A 13138-nucleotide genomic window follows, 5' to 3' on the forward strand; every position below is an offset into this window, starting at 1 on the left:
TATTTGCGTTAAAAGAAATCCAAACTACGTGCTACGAACATAAAATAGCAGTATACGTCCTGTTCGTCGACTTTAAACAGGCCTATGATACGGTAAAGCGGCAACAGATGTACGCACTAATGAAAGAAATGGGCATACCAAGTAAAATCGTCAGGATGGTAAAGATGACTATGGATAACTCCACAAACGAAATAGCATGGAAGGGACATAAATCAAATAATTTTGAAACAAAGGAAGGATTAAGACAAGGAGACCCACTATCAACGACTCTTTTTAATGTAATACTGGAAGGAATAATCAGGAAAAGTAAAATAAGCACACAGGAAACGATTTTTAAAAATGGCCACCAATGTATTGCATTCGCAGATGATCTAACATTATTATCGACAAGTAAGAAAGAGCTAACAAAATTAATGAGCAATATAATAAAACAAGCCAAACCTTTTGGTCTTCTCATAAATAAGGAAAAGACAAAATACATGATAATGGGAGAAACAGATAAAGAAAATGAAGACAATTTCACATTGGAGATAGAAGGAGAAAATGTATGCGCATTTAAAAGAGTTTCAGAATTTACATACCTGGGTGTAAAAGTAGATGAAAAGGGACATGGGGAAGGGGAAATAAAAGCAAGAATAGCAAAAGCAAACAAAAAGTATGGAGCATTGCGTCCATTAATGAAATCCAAAGATGTGTCAAGAAAAACAAAAATAAGAATCTACAAAACAGTTATCAGACCTACAGCTACATATGCATGTGAAACATGGGTGCTTAAAAAATCAGAAATAGACCTTTTAGAAAGATGGGAGAGGAAAATACAACGAGCAATATATGGAGGCGTGAAAATAGACGGTCAATGGAGAAGAAGAAATAATAAGGAACTTGAAGAACTATATAATGAACCAAAAATAACGACGGCAATCAAAGCACAGAGAATCCGATACTTAGGACACATAGAAAGAATGGGAAAGGCGAGAATGCCAAAAATGGTTCTATTACGTAAGCCAATACAAAAAAGAAGAATAGGAAGACCAAGAAGGAGATGGAAGGACAGCGTATATGAAGACTTAAAACAAAGTAATATTGTAAACTGGAAAGAAAAAGCTTTGGACAGAAAACAATGGAAGGAAGTGGTGAAGAAATGTATGGAAAGACTATAATGTTAAGTGTAGTATTAAGTGTTTTATACAAACAAATGTAATATTGTATATATTATAGTAGTATAGGATATAGCATTATATATAAATATGTAATAGTAATTGTAAGGAAAAATTAAATCTTTCAGCCCTAGGCCTTCACGGCCTGTTGAGCTTAATAAATAAATAACAAGAAGCCATATTTAAAAAGTGCTAGCTCCCTTAGAAAGGAGTTTCGGACCAGGTGAATTGGGATAAATTATCTTCAAATTATTTGAGATCTCCGGTCTTCGTTTGTTTCTAGACACCATGTATATTATATAGCTTCCCATTTCCATAAGTATTTTCTTTTATTGGAGTGTATTATACAACCTACACCCCCTGTTGCTCTTTCTTTTTCATCAGTTCCACTGTAAATAACATCAAATGCCCATTTTCTAGCTCTATTTTTCCTTTGCATTTCTTTTCCGGTTCGGTTAAGACTAGGATATCTAAATTTGACTTTTCGAACTCCATTTCTAGTTCTTTCTCTTTATTGTGTACTCTATTAACATACGTGTTAGGTTAGCCTTTTTTACATTCTAACTACCTCGTTTCCTTGTTCTTGCTATTTCACCATCTTAGCTTCATCCAATTTTTTATTCAGTTTTTTGGGTGTATTCGTCGTGTTGGTCGCGTCCCAAGAAGATATTGGCTCTTTGTCCCATCTCCATTCCATATTGTGTACTGTAAAATTCTGGAATCTTACTTTTACATTCTTTCTTTCTTCTTGGCCTCTTTTCTTATCTATAATCATTGTATGCCTCTTTCTTTTTTAGACATATTTGCTTTTGTTGACTCCTAATACTGATAAATAGGTTGGTTCCTCAAATGTTTTAACCTTACAATAATTAACTATTTTAAATGGGAAATAAGCCACAATTTTACCAAAAAAATGAATTTATTAACGTTTCGACGCCCAAGTCGGGTGTCGTTGTCAAAATACAAAATAATACTAAATAAACAAAAATGTTGTTGCTTAGTAAAAAATTCTTCTAATAATTTATTTAATCTGACTCATTTATATCGACAATTCAGGCATGTATTATACATTTTAAAGTACAAGACTTTAAAATGATATTGCCAATATTGATGAGTTGCGTTCCTGGGACGACTTTACTAAAAGATAGTTCATTCGATTACATGAAAACAACCCCAACTCAAGAATATCCGCCACAAAAAATCATAGCATGTGATCTGTCTTTAAAAAGACAACAAATGCAACGATGGCAGTAAAATTCTCAAGCTAGAGATTCCATAGTAAATCACGAGGGAAAACCAGGAAAAAACCTCGTGATACTATCCCAACATCGTAAGTATTTGGGCTTACATTTAGTTTACTCTCAAAATAGCATACATACATTAAAGTCAGAATTTGGTATTAGTTTTGAGAGTAAACTAAATGTAAGCCCAAATACCTATGATGTCGGGATAGTATCACGAGGTTTTTTCCTGGTTTTCCCTCGTGATTTACTATGGAATCTCCAACGCGAGAATTTTACTGTCATCGCATGCTATGACCAGATCGCATGCTATGATATTTTTTTGTGACGGATATTCTTAAGTTGGGTTGATTTCATGTAATCGAATGAACTATCTTTTAGTAAAGTCGTCCCAGGAACGCAACTCAAAATATTGGCAATATCATTTTAAAGTCTTCTACTTTAAAATGTATAATACATGCCTGAATTGCCGATATAAATGAGTCAGATTAAATAATTATTAGAAGAATTTTTTACTAAGCAACAAAATTTTTGTTTATTTAGTATTATTTTGACAACGACACCCGACTTGGGCGTCGAAACGTTAATAAATTCATTTTTTTGGCAAAATTGTGGCTTATTTCCCATTTAAAATAGTTCATTATAAAAATGCCGCAAGGAAATAGCTTCAGAACAACTTACAATAATTCCTTAAGAAACCTTATATAATTCCTTCCTTTTATACTTACAGTAAAACTTCCGTTAACTGAAATAATTGGGGGGAGGCCGCTTCGGATAACAAGAATTTCGGTTAAAAATAACATTGTTTTGTATTCTTCTTGTATCAAATTACATAGTATTCTTGGTCAAAGTTGGTATTAAAAAATACTATGAGATGATTTCGTAGTGTGTTGTATATTTAATTGCGTTCTTTAGTTGTATGAAAGCAATGTTGACGGATGTTAACAAATAAACATCGAATTTTTTCTGTTTTTCGATAAAAATTTACTTTTTATTGACGAAATTATTGAAACTGTCAGCCGTTTCGGTTAAACGATGTTTCGGTTAACGGAGGTTTTACTGTACTTATTTTATTATTACTGTTCTTTGAAACAAGTAGCCAACACAGAAGAGCTTCTCTTTCAGATAACCTTTTATGTTGTTATAGAGGTTGACTGACATCCCGAGGTATTTTATTTTTCCTAGTAGTTAACATGTGTTGAATATACTTGATTCTAAAAGGTCGTACAGTTTTTCTTATTGTAGCAGCGTTAATAAAAGATAATGTCAAATGTGCCGTCTGTTTCACTATTTTAAATTTCTATTTGTTCCTAATGTTTCTTAAGCTTTATTGACATTGTTGTACGTTTGTGATCACCATAAACTGTCTTTTGTTAAAAAATAAGCCGTTTTCTTCGCCGAATTCTACCATACTCTCAACCATTTAATGTAGATTCTTTGTTCGCTAAGCTTAGAACGGTATCATCTGCAAATTTAATGTTAAGTGAACGACCGTTTACTTTTATAGTCGTGGTCAACTCTTCCAATGCTTTTCCTGGTCTATTTTTAGTAATTATTTGTTATTATAACTATAATAGTTCTTCCACTCTATCTTTGCCCATGAATGAAATTATTCACGAATTACTTTTTATACTAGGTCTCTTTTTTACTCAGAGAAACTAGTATCGCAAAATTAAACCGTTTGTCCATAGAAACCAAAACAAGTTAAATAAGAGGATAAACAATACCTTGATACCTTGTTTACTAAGTATGAATTTTGATGTTTATCATTTTCAGTGACAGTGAAATTACCTCATTGGTTGTGTTTATTGGAATTTATAATTTATATTGTAGTCCAAGTAATGAAGCTTGAAATAGGACAAAACCTCGCAATTTTTACAGAATGGATCGATTTGCTTGAAAATTTGAGAATAAGTAGTGGATAGTCCAAGGATCAAAATCTATATGATACCGAAAGGCGCTTTTACCATGGGGGTGGTTGCCACCCCCTGTTGGGGGTGGAAATTTTTTATTATATTTTGACCGCAAAAGTTGGTAAAAACGTTCATTCTAAGCAAAAAATGTTCTATACATTTTTTTGATAAAATTAATAGTTTTCGATTTATTCGCTATCGAAAGTGTTAGTATTATATCGAAAAATCAATGTTTTTAATCAGTTTTCTGCTAATAACTCCAAAATTTTTCGTTTTATCAAAACAACCTTACTTAACAAAAATGTACTATTTGAAAAAATAAACAAAACCTTGTTTTTTAATTTTATTTAAGACCAACAGTAATCAAGATATACTTTATTATATGTTAGCTCTCCTTTGTCAAATGCTAAATATTGTAGTTTCAAAGTCAAAAGACGGGAAAAATATGCATTTTTCGAGAATAACTTGTAAAAACTAATTTAAAGAACTTAAAAATATCTATCTCTAAAAATAAAAAAGAAGTCTCTAGCTCAAAAATTAAGTGACTTATAATGAAAAAAATGTCAGTCCCTATTTTTTTCAGCGCAAAAGTGGTCGGAAGCAACCCCGTAATCACCACCCTAATTCAAACTAGTCATTGACCTTATTTGGTCTTATTTATTTATGTATTATTAATAGGTTCAAAAAGTTTGACCGACTTAGAATGATTCGTTTTTTAAAAAATGAAGTTAACAGCGATTAACGAATTTTTGCAGTTTGGAAAAAATGGCTTTTTCTTCTGAATACAAAGATTAGCATCATAGATGTGAAAAAATGTTTAAATATTATATTGTAGCTAATTTAATTCCCAAGAATTTGGTATGAAAAAAATTTTTCTACAATAAAAATTAAGTGAGCTATTGACAATTAAAGCTTGTAATAGCATGCAAAAACCACCTTTACCAACCCTTTCAAAGTCACCTCTTTTTGTGACTAAGCATTTTAATAAGATTTAATATTAATAAGCTTGTAGATCTTGTAAAAACCTACAAAATTCTTTTATACTAAACTTTCTAAGATACAAAATAAAAAAGTTACGGTTAAAAAATTAATATATTTTTTGAGAAAAAAAAAGGAGAAATCCCATTGGAAGCATAATAATGTAAGTTAGCGGTGTTTTTAGTCATTAGCCTTATTCATTCTTCTCTATTTGTGTATTATTAATAGATTCTAGAAGTTTGACTGGCTTAAAATGATTAGTTTTTAAAAAACTGAGGTTAACAGCGAATAAAGAATTTTTGTAGTTTTGTAAAAAATGCCATTTTCTTCAGAATAGAAAGATTAGCATCAAAGATAAGAAAAAATGTTTAAATATGAAATTGTAGTTTATTTAATTCTTAAGAACTTGGTGTGAAAAATTTTTTTCTACGACAAAAATTGAGTGAATAGTAAATGAGTATACTATAGAATGACATTGATTTTTTCCATATAAAACTAACATTTTCGATAGCGAATAAATCGAAAACTTTTAGTTTTATCAAAAAAATCTATACAACATTTTTTGCTTAGAATGAATGTTTTTATCAACTTTTGCTGTCAAAATATAATAAAAAATTTCCACCCACGAGATGGGGTGGCAACCACCCCCATAATAAAAGCGCCTTTCGGCATCATATAGATTTTGATCCTTGGACAATCCACTACTTATTCTCAAATTTTCAAGCAAATCGATCCATTCTGTAAAAATTGCGGGGTGAAAAGCTTCGGTTCCTGGACTATTGTGTTTATTTTATAAAGTTATATTGTGTTAAACATATTATAACATAGTTAAATGAGGCGCTCTGAGCAACAGTGGCCTAAGTCACAAAGGGAGCATTGTTAGATTAATATATCAATAAAATATAGAAATAGCATATCAATAAAATATGGAAATCACCAAAAATATAGAAATAGCAAGTGGAGTACGACAAGGCGACTCTTTATCAACGTCACTATTTAATGTCGCTATAGAAGGAACAATAAGTGCTGTTTCACATTATAAGAATTTAAACGTGCGAGGGTTAGAACGCACGACGACATTCCAATGGTGGCGCATGTAATCATATGGAGCCTTTCTCACTTCTAGACGGTGGTTGGAACGTTCGGTGAAGTCGCCGTGTTTATGCCGTCCCTCGCTTACAACAACAGACGGCAGCCGTGCCGTTTTTACGCACCCAGTAGCATAGCATAGGGGACTTTGTAACATTTTTTTATATACTAGGATTAGTTTATAATTAATATAACTGTTGGGTTAAATTTTAAGCCCGCTAGCACTCATTACGGGTACGCCTATGGCCGTTTTCGTAAATAACTACCCCTGGCTAATTTTATTACCCTAACGGTAGAAACTTAGCGGTACTAGCACATTTCGTTGTCGGTACGACAAACACAAATAAGTTATAGAGACCCTAATAAACTACTATTGTTATCTGTTTCGTATATAGACCTTTCAAGGAGTTCACTACTAAAATTCCGTTAGGTATTCCATCCTATTCAAAGCGGCAAGGGCATTACCAGGTTTTATGATCACTCTCCGTTTCAGTAAGATTTCAAAGGAACCACTTTCCCTTCTGAAAACAACTGTTAGGTATTTTGACTTCATTTTGCGGTATTTGTATGATGTACCGTTAATTTACCTAAAAACGCAAGTAGGTCGGATCTTTTTTAAGAGTTGCAATTTTTTTGAGTAGGGAGATTATATCCCCACTTTTTTAGAAGGAAAGCATCGCAAAGATTGCGAAGAGAAAAAGGAACTTCGTGGCTGAGTATATCGTGGGGTACAGACGTCTGTCTAGTATCTAATACCTTATCTACCATCTACCTTACCTACAATATATCTTATCTGAGTGATATTCACTCTCGTATCGTATCTGTAATTGGATCTAACATCCGCTTAGATTCAATTACCAAATAACTTCAGTGTTTGCTTACTAAGTAAAGTAAATAATATAGAGTCAGTGCAGATTAAGAGGCAGAGCAACTGTAAGTGTCTTAATAATCCTACCTAAAACTATTTCCAAAAATAGAGCAATCTAAGGGCTATCTACCTCAACATATCTTCATCTGTGGTTAAGGCTGACCTCCGATGAATCTCATCAGCGATTTCCTCAATAGTTTTTTATTCATTAATAAAACTTTTCATTGTCAAAACTAAGTACAAACATTCACTAATTCCTTAATAGCTGTGCGATTGGCTTTTTGTTTATAAAACCAAGTGCGGGCTGGTTTTTGATTTTTGAACAGTAAACATTTGTTAACTTTGTATGCTTTGCATTCAATTTTATTATATCTTTGTACGTTATATTTTCTATCAATCATTAAGGTTACCATATCCGTTATCTCGAGATAAGCCCTAGGCCAGTAAAGAGAGATTTCTCATTATAGATGCTTGATTTGTTTTTTAAATTCATAACCAGGCTCTCTTTACTGTGTTTTTAATTGTGCATGTTTTTGTTATAATATGTTACTTGTATTTATTCCATCATAATTTTTGTTTATTTCTAACTGTACACCACAACACATTAATTGTTGGTGCAGTTTTGATGGGTGTATATACATTGTTTTCTCTTTATTTCTTGTTTTTTTTTGGACTCACCCTTCTGGTGAGCCATTTGTTTAATATATTGTTTTTTATTTATTTTACTAGTTTTATTTATCTACTCATAATAAATTCCCTGATAATAAATTACCGCTAAATATTTACTAATTAACTGTCTATATCTTTTCTTGCATTTGGTCTCAGAACCTCATTATCTTTTCTTACCTACCTGTTTTCGTTTCTAAGGTTTCTTAATTTTCCCCTTTCAACCCCAAAAAGTTAAGTGGCGCCCTGTATCTCTTCTCTTATCTTAGGTAACTTTACCTATCTATATTTTTATCTGCTTCTCTCTCTTCTCTTATCTACCTTCTCTTGTCTTTTCTTTACCTATTTCTTCTATTGGCTCCCTTCCACGTTCCAAAAGCTAGTTTCGAACCCACGACTCGCTCTCCACCTACCATCTGGTTGCCGTCGCAGTGTCTCAATTGGTGACCTTTCTAGCACCATCCAAAAAAAGGTTTCCGAGGTTACAACTTAATGCATCCTTTCATATGATACTGTCGTTCAGTCGCACGAAGGTAGTTTCTTTGGTTGTTTGGTACATTATTTTCATTTACACTTTGTGGCTGTGTAAAGTAGGTGCATATATTTTATATTATGATGTCTCAGATTGATAGTGAAATATTAATAACATTAATTGAAGCGAGACCTGTTCATTGGGACAAAACAATAGAATATATAAAGATAGAAACTTGACGAGAAATGCTTGGAATGGTGTATGTCGTGCACTTAACAGTGCAATTAATTCAAATTAATTAATTTGACGAATTAGGTGTAAAAGAAAAAAACCGGTTCCTCTTATTTCTCTTTCTTCGACGATAAAGTAAACACAACGCTATAATTTGATTTCGCTCCATGTAAAATATACCTTTTATTCTACGAAATTATATTTACTTTTATAGGGTAAACAACTCGGTGAAAACTGGAGTAGGACTGCGGTCACGTTTTGTGTGAAATTATTCAAAAACAACATTTAAAACGAGGGGAACAACATTTAAAAATGTATGGATGACAGAGGGTCTTTTAAATTCTGTACATGAAAAACATATATTGTAATGTTGTTCTGAAGCTGTTTCCTTGTGGAATTTTTATAATAAACTAGTCTAAATGAGAAATAAGCCACAATTTAACTAAAAAAATAATTTTATTAACGTTTCGACGCCCAAATCGGATGTCGAAACGTTAATAAAATCATTTGTTTAGTTCAATTGTGGCTTATTTCCCATTTAGAATAGTTTATTACATAGATTGTATGAGCTAATCCAAGATCCCACAAATAACTTAGTAGAACAACGATTATACAAACAAATTAAGGCTTTTAATTAAAAACATAAGAAATAATAATAACTGACAAAATAGAAATTGCAAATGAATTAAATACACATTAGGACAAAAGTATGGACAAAAAATACTCATGTGTAATGATTCGTAATGATACATATCAGACATCGTATCATGTACCTACCTCAACCACAAAATGTAAATAAAAATAGAAATAGCAATAAGAAGAAATAGAAAAAAATAGCAATAAGAAGCTTACTCAGAATACTAAACTGAAAATTTACAAAGCAGCAATTAGACCAGTAATCACATATGGTGCTGAAGTAATGTGTCTGACCCAGAAAGAGGAAGAAAGATTGAGGATCCTAGAGAGAAAAATAATTCGGAGGATAGCAAGCCCAGTAAACTTAGGTAATAATAAATTTAGAAAACTCATGAACCACGAAATAAGAGGACTTCTGAAAGGAGAAGACATCGTCAGATTTATCAAGGCACAGAGACTCAGATGGATGGGACATATAGAAAGGAGAAATCCAGAAGCCGTCATCAAGAAAATTTCCAAATGGAGACCTGTATCAGGCAGACCACGAGGAAGACCCAAAACTAGATGGGAGAACCAAATAGTCGAGGACCTTAAGAAGATGGGAGTCAGAGAATGGGTAACCATAAGTAAAAACAGGAACGAATGGAGAAAAATTGTAGAAGATGCCAAGTCACACAACCAATTGTAAAACCAAAATGTTAATGCGGACGGATTCCCCGCGACAAACGAATCGGAAGAGCCCAAAGAGGGCGGCAATCACTCCACTAGGAGTGTGGATGCCATGATGATGATATCAATAAAAGCAGCCACATTAAAATCTTCGGATTAACAAAGGTCTACACAACCTACCTCTATATTTGGCTAAATGGCGCTAGATAATTTGTAGCGCCATTTAGCCATAATTATACATAATTTGTAGCGCCATCCCATAAACATCATGGAAATACGAATGCAAAGATTGCATTTATCTCAGAACTTCGTTTTTGGGGTTAGGCCACTGTTGCTCTGATCGAGTGCCTCAAATATAAATGTACAATTAACTTTATAAAATATGTCCACCGATAATAGCCATTTCCTATTTATTATCGTATGTATCAATGATATTACACATCGACGTATGTTTCACTTGTTTTGATTTAATGGTAATTCATAATGTCGTGGACATCACGTAATCATTTAGTGACGTCGATCTACGAACGAAACAATGATATCAGGCATTTCTAAAAACATGTAGTTCTCTTCAGTGCCTTATCGCAGGGAGACAGAGACGAACTAGTTTTTGCGTTAGTGAAATAGCTTTAATATTTTTATTTTTTTTTGTGATTATTAATTGATCTTTATCTTCTTCTTCACGTGCCATATCAGAATTATCCGACGTTGGCGATTACCATTGCGAAGGCTTCTCGATCTTCTGCAATATGAAACAATTGTCCTGCATTTGATATCCGAGTCCATTCACGAATGTTTTTTAACCAAGAAACTTGTTTTCTTCCTACACCTCTACGGCCCTCTATTTTGCCTTTAAGGATCAGTTGTAATATTTTATATCGACTTCCCCTCACTATATTATGTCCCAGATAAAACATTTTTCCATGTTTAACAGTATTTAGCAGTTCTTTATCTTTGTTGACCTTCCTTAGTACTTCTTCATTAGTTTTTCTTGCTGTCCAGGGGCATCTTCAGCATCCGTCTATGAATCCACACAGGGCCGTCTCAACCATACACGGCGCCGGGGTGCAAGACTCATCTTTGCGCCCCCTTTTGTCAGAAGATTATATAGGTTATAGGTACGCTCAAATTAAAACTAATTATGTTGGCTTTCTTTATTTATACAGGGTGGGCCAAAGAAACCAGTCCACCTCGATATTTAGCAGTAGTTATTAAATTTTAAAGAAATGCCGAAACAGGTTTTTTTATATGTTTCATACTAGTGACGTCATCCATCTGGGCGTGATGACGTAATCGATGATTTTTTTAAATAAGAGTAGGGGTTGTATGATAGCTCATTTGAAAGGATGTTCAATTCTCTATTCAGAAATATAAGCATTAATATCATTATTTATACAGGGTGGACAAAAATTAATTTTTGAATTAAATTAATTGACAGAAAAAGAAGAGTCTATGTAATTTATTTAACTCAAAATACATTTTATTGCTGCAGAAAATAGAAAAACATGTTTATTTGGCAAATAAATATTGCTTTTCGCTTAAACTAAATGTTCAAACTGCTAAGAGGTAGGTGAGAGGCTGTTTGTGATTTCGTTTAAGCGAAAAGAAATGTTTATTTTTGAAATAAACATTTTTTTCTATTTTCTGACAGCAGTACAATGTATTTTGAGTTAAATATATTACATACATTCTTCTTTTTGCGTCAATTAATTTAAATTATTTTTTTGGCCACCCTGTATAAATAGTGATATTAATGTTTATATTACTGAATAGAAAATTAAACATCCTTTCAAATGAGCCACGCACGACCCCTATTCCCATTTAAAAAAATGATCGATTACGTCATCACGCTCAGATGGATGACATCACCAGTATGAAATATATGCTAAAAAATTGCAATATAAAAATAAAAATCGAAATGTTTCTCCATTTCCTTAAAAACTAATAACTACTGCCAAACATCGAGGTGGACTGTTTTCTTTGGCCCACCTTGTATATTAAAAAACATGGTTTCAGTATTACAAAGAGATCTTATAAACTATACCATACTTTTTAAAGTAGGTACATCAAAATCAACTTTTCTAGCTTTTAAGTTGGAAAAAGTTTGTATTGCTGCGGTGATATCTATTTTTACTTGCTTTTCTCTACTTATTAAAGCCAATTATTTTTTATCAATTTAAGTTTAGAAAAAGACCTTTCTCCTTCAGCTATTGTAACTGGAAATGTTAAATATTATCCTTAGACATGTAGAAATATTTGGGAAAACGGAGAGTAAATTATTTTAGAATATATAAAGCTTCAAATATCGAGTGGAGTTGTGTCTATATTTTAAAAAAATATTGGTAACAATTATTCTAACTCATGGAATAGATCTTCATAATCTAAATCAGATCTGTTTCCAAGCGCTAGTTTTTTTTTGTAAATTTAAACATTGTGTTGTTTTTTAAGTGTTCTTCGGAGTTTCTCAAACTTAATATACTTTTCATGAAAGAAAAATTATAATTATGTTCCCTCAACATTTCAAATCTTTCACTTAATTTTGCAACGGCAATGTCCAATATATAATAATAGAAGTTAACTTTAAAATTTTGTTTGGGCAGCGTTTAGACAGCGATAAATCGCAGCAATTTATAAATATCAATCGAGTTGCTTCAATTTATCATTGTGTGTAAACGGTAAATCGCAGCGATTTTTCGGAATTGTAACTGGATTGGAGTTGGTATCGGATTGCATCAATTTATTGTAACGATCGAGTTGTTTCAGTTTATAATCAATCGCAACAATTTATCGCAGCATCTAAACAGCTTTAAAAGATTCAAAAAATCGCAGCAATTTATCGTCACAATAAATTGCTGCGATTTATCGCGGCGATTCGAATACACTGATAATTTTTACAAGATGGTGATTCATTGTCACTTCACATTCAATATTGGTCAAAATAGTGTATCGTCACCTTTTTGAAATTATTGTCGGAATAATCTAAATGGGTTTCATATTTCATTTCTATATCGTAGGTGTAGTTAAAAGCCTTAATAGCCTTTGTAAAAAATACCGAAAGTGCATTTGTATGTTTTTGTAATTTGTAGTTTTTTTAAGGACAAAAAGCGCAAGTTTGAGCCTAGCAAGTGTTCAGATTGCGCCCCATGGACTTGGCGCCCGGGTGCCTCGCACCCCCGGGTTAAGACGGCCCTGAAATCCACATTTCCAATGCTTCAATT

This window comes from Diabrotica virgifera, chromosome 3 (genome assembly GCF_917563875.1).
Source record: "Diabrotica virgifera virgifera chromosome 3, PGI_DIABVI_V3a".
Classification (NCBI taxonomy): domain Eukaryota; kingdom Metazoa; phylum Arthropoda; class Insecta; order Coleoptera; family Chrysomelidae; genus Diabrotica; species Diabrotica virgifera.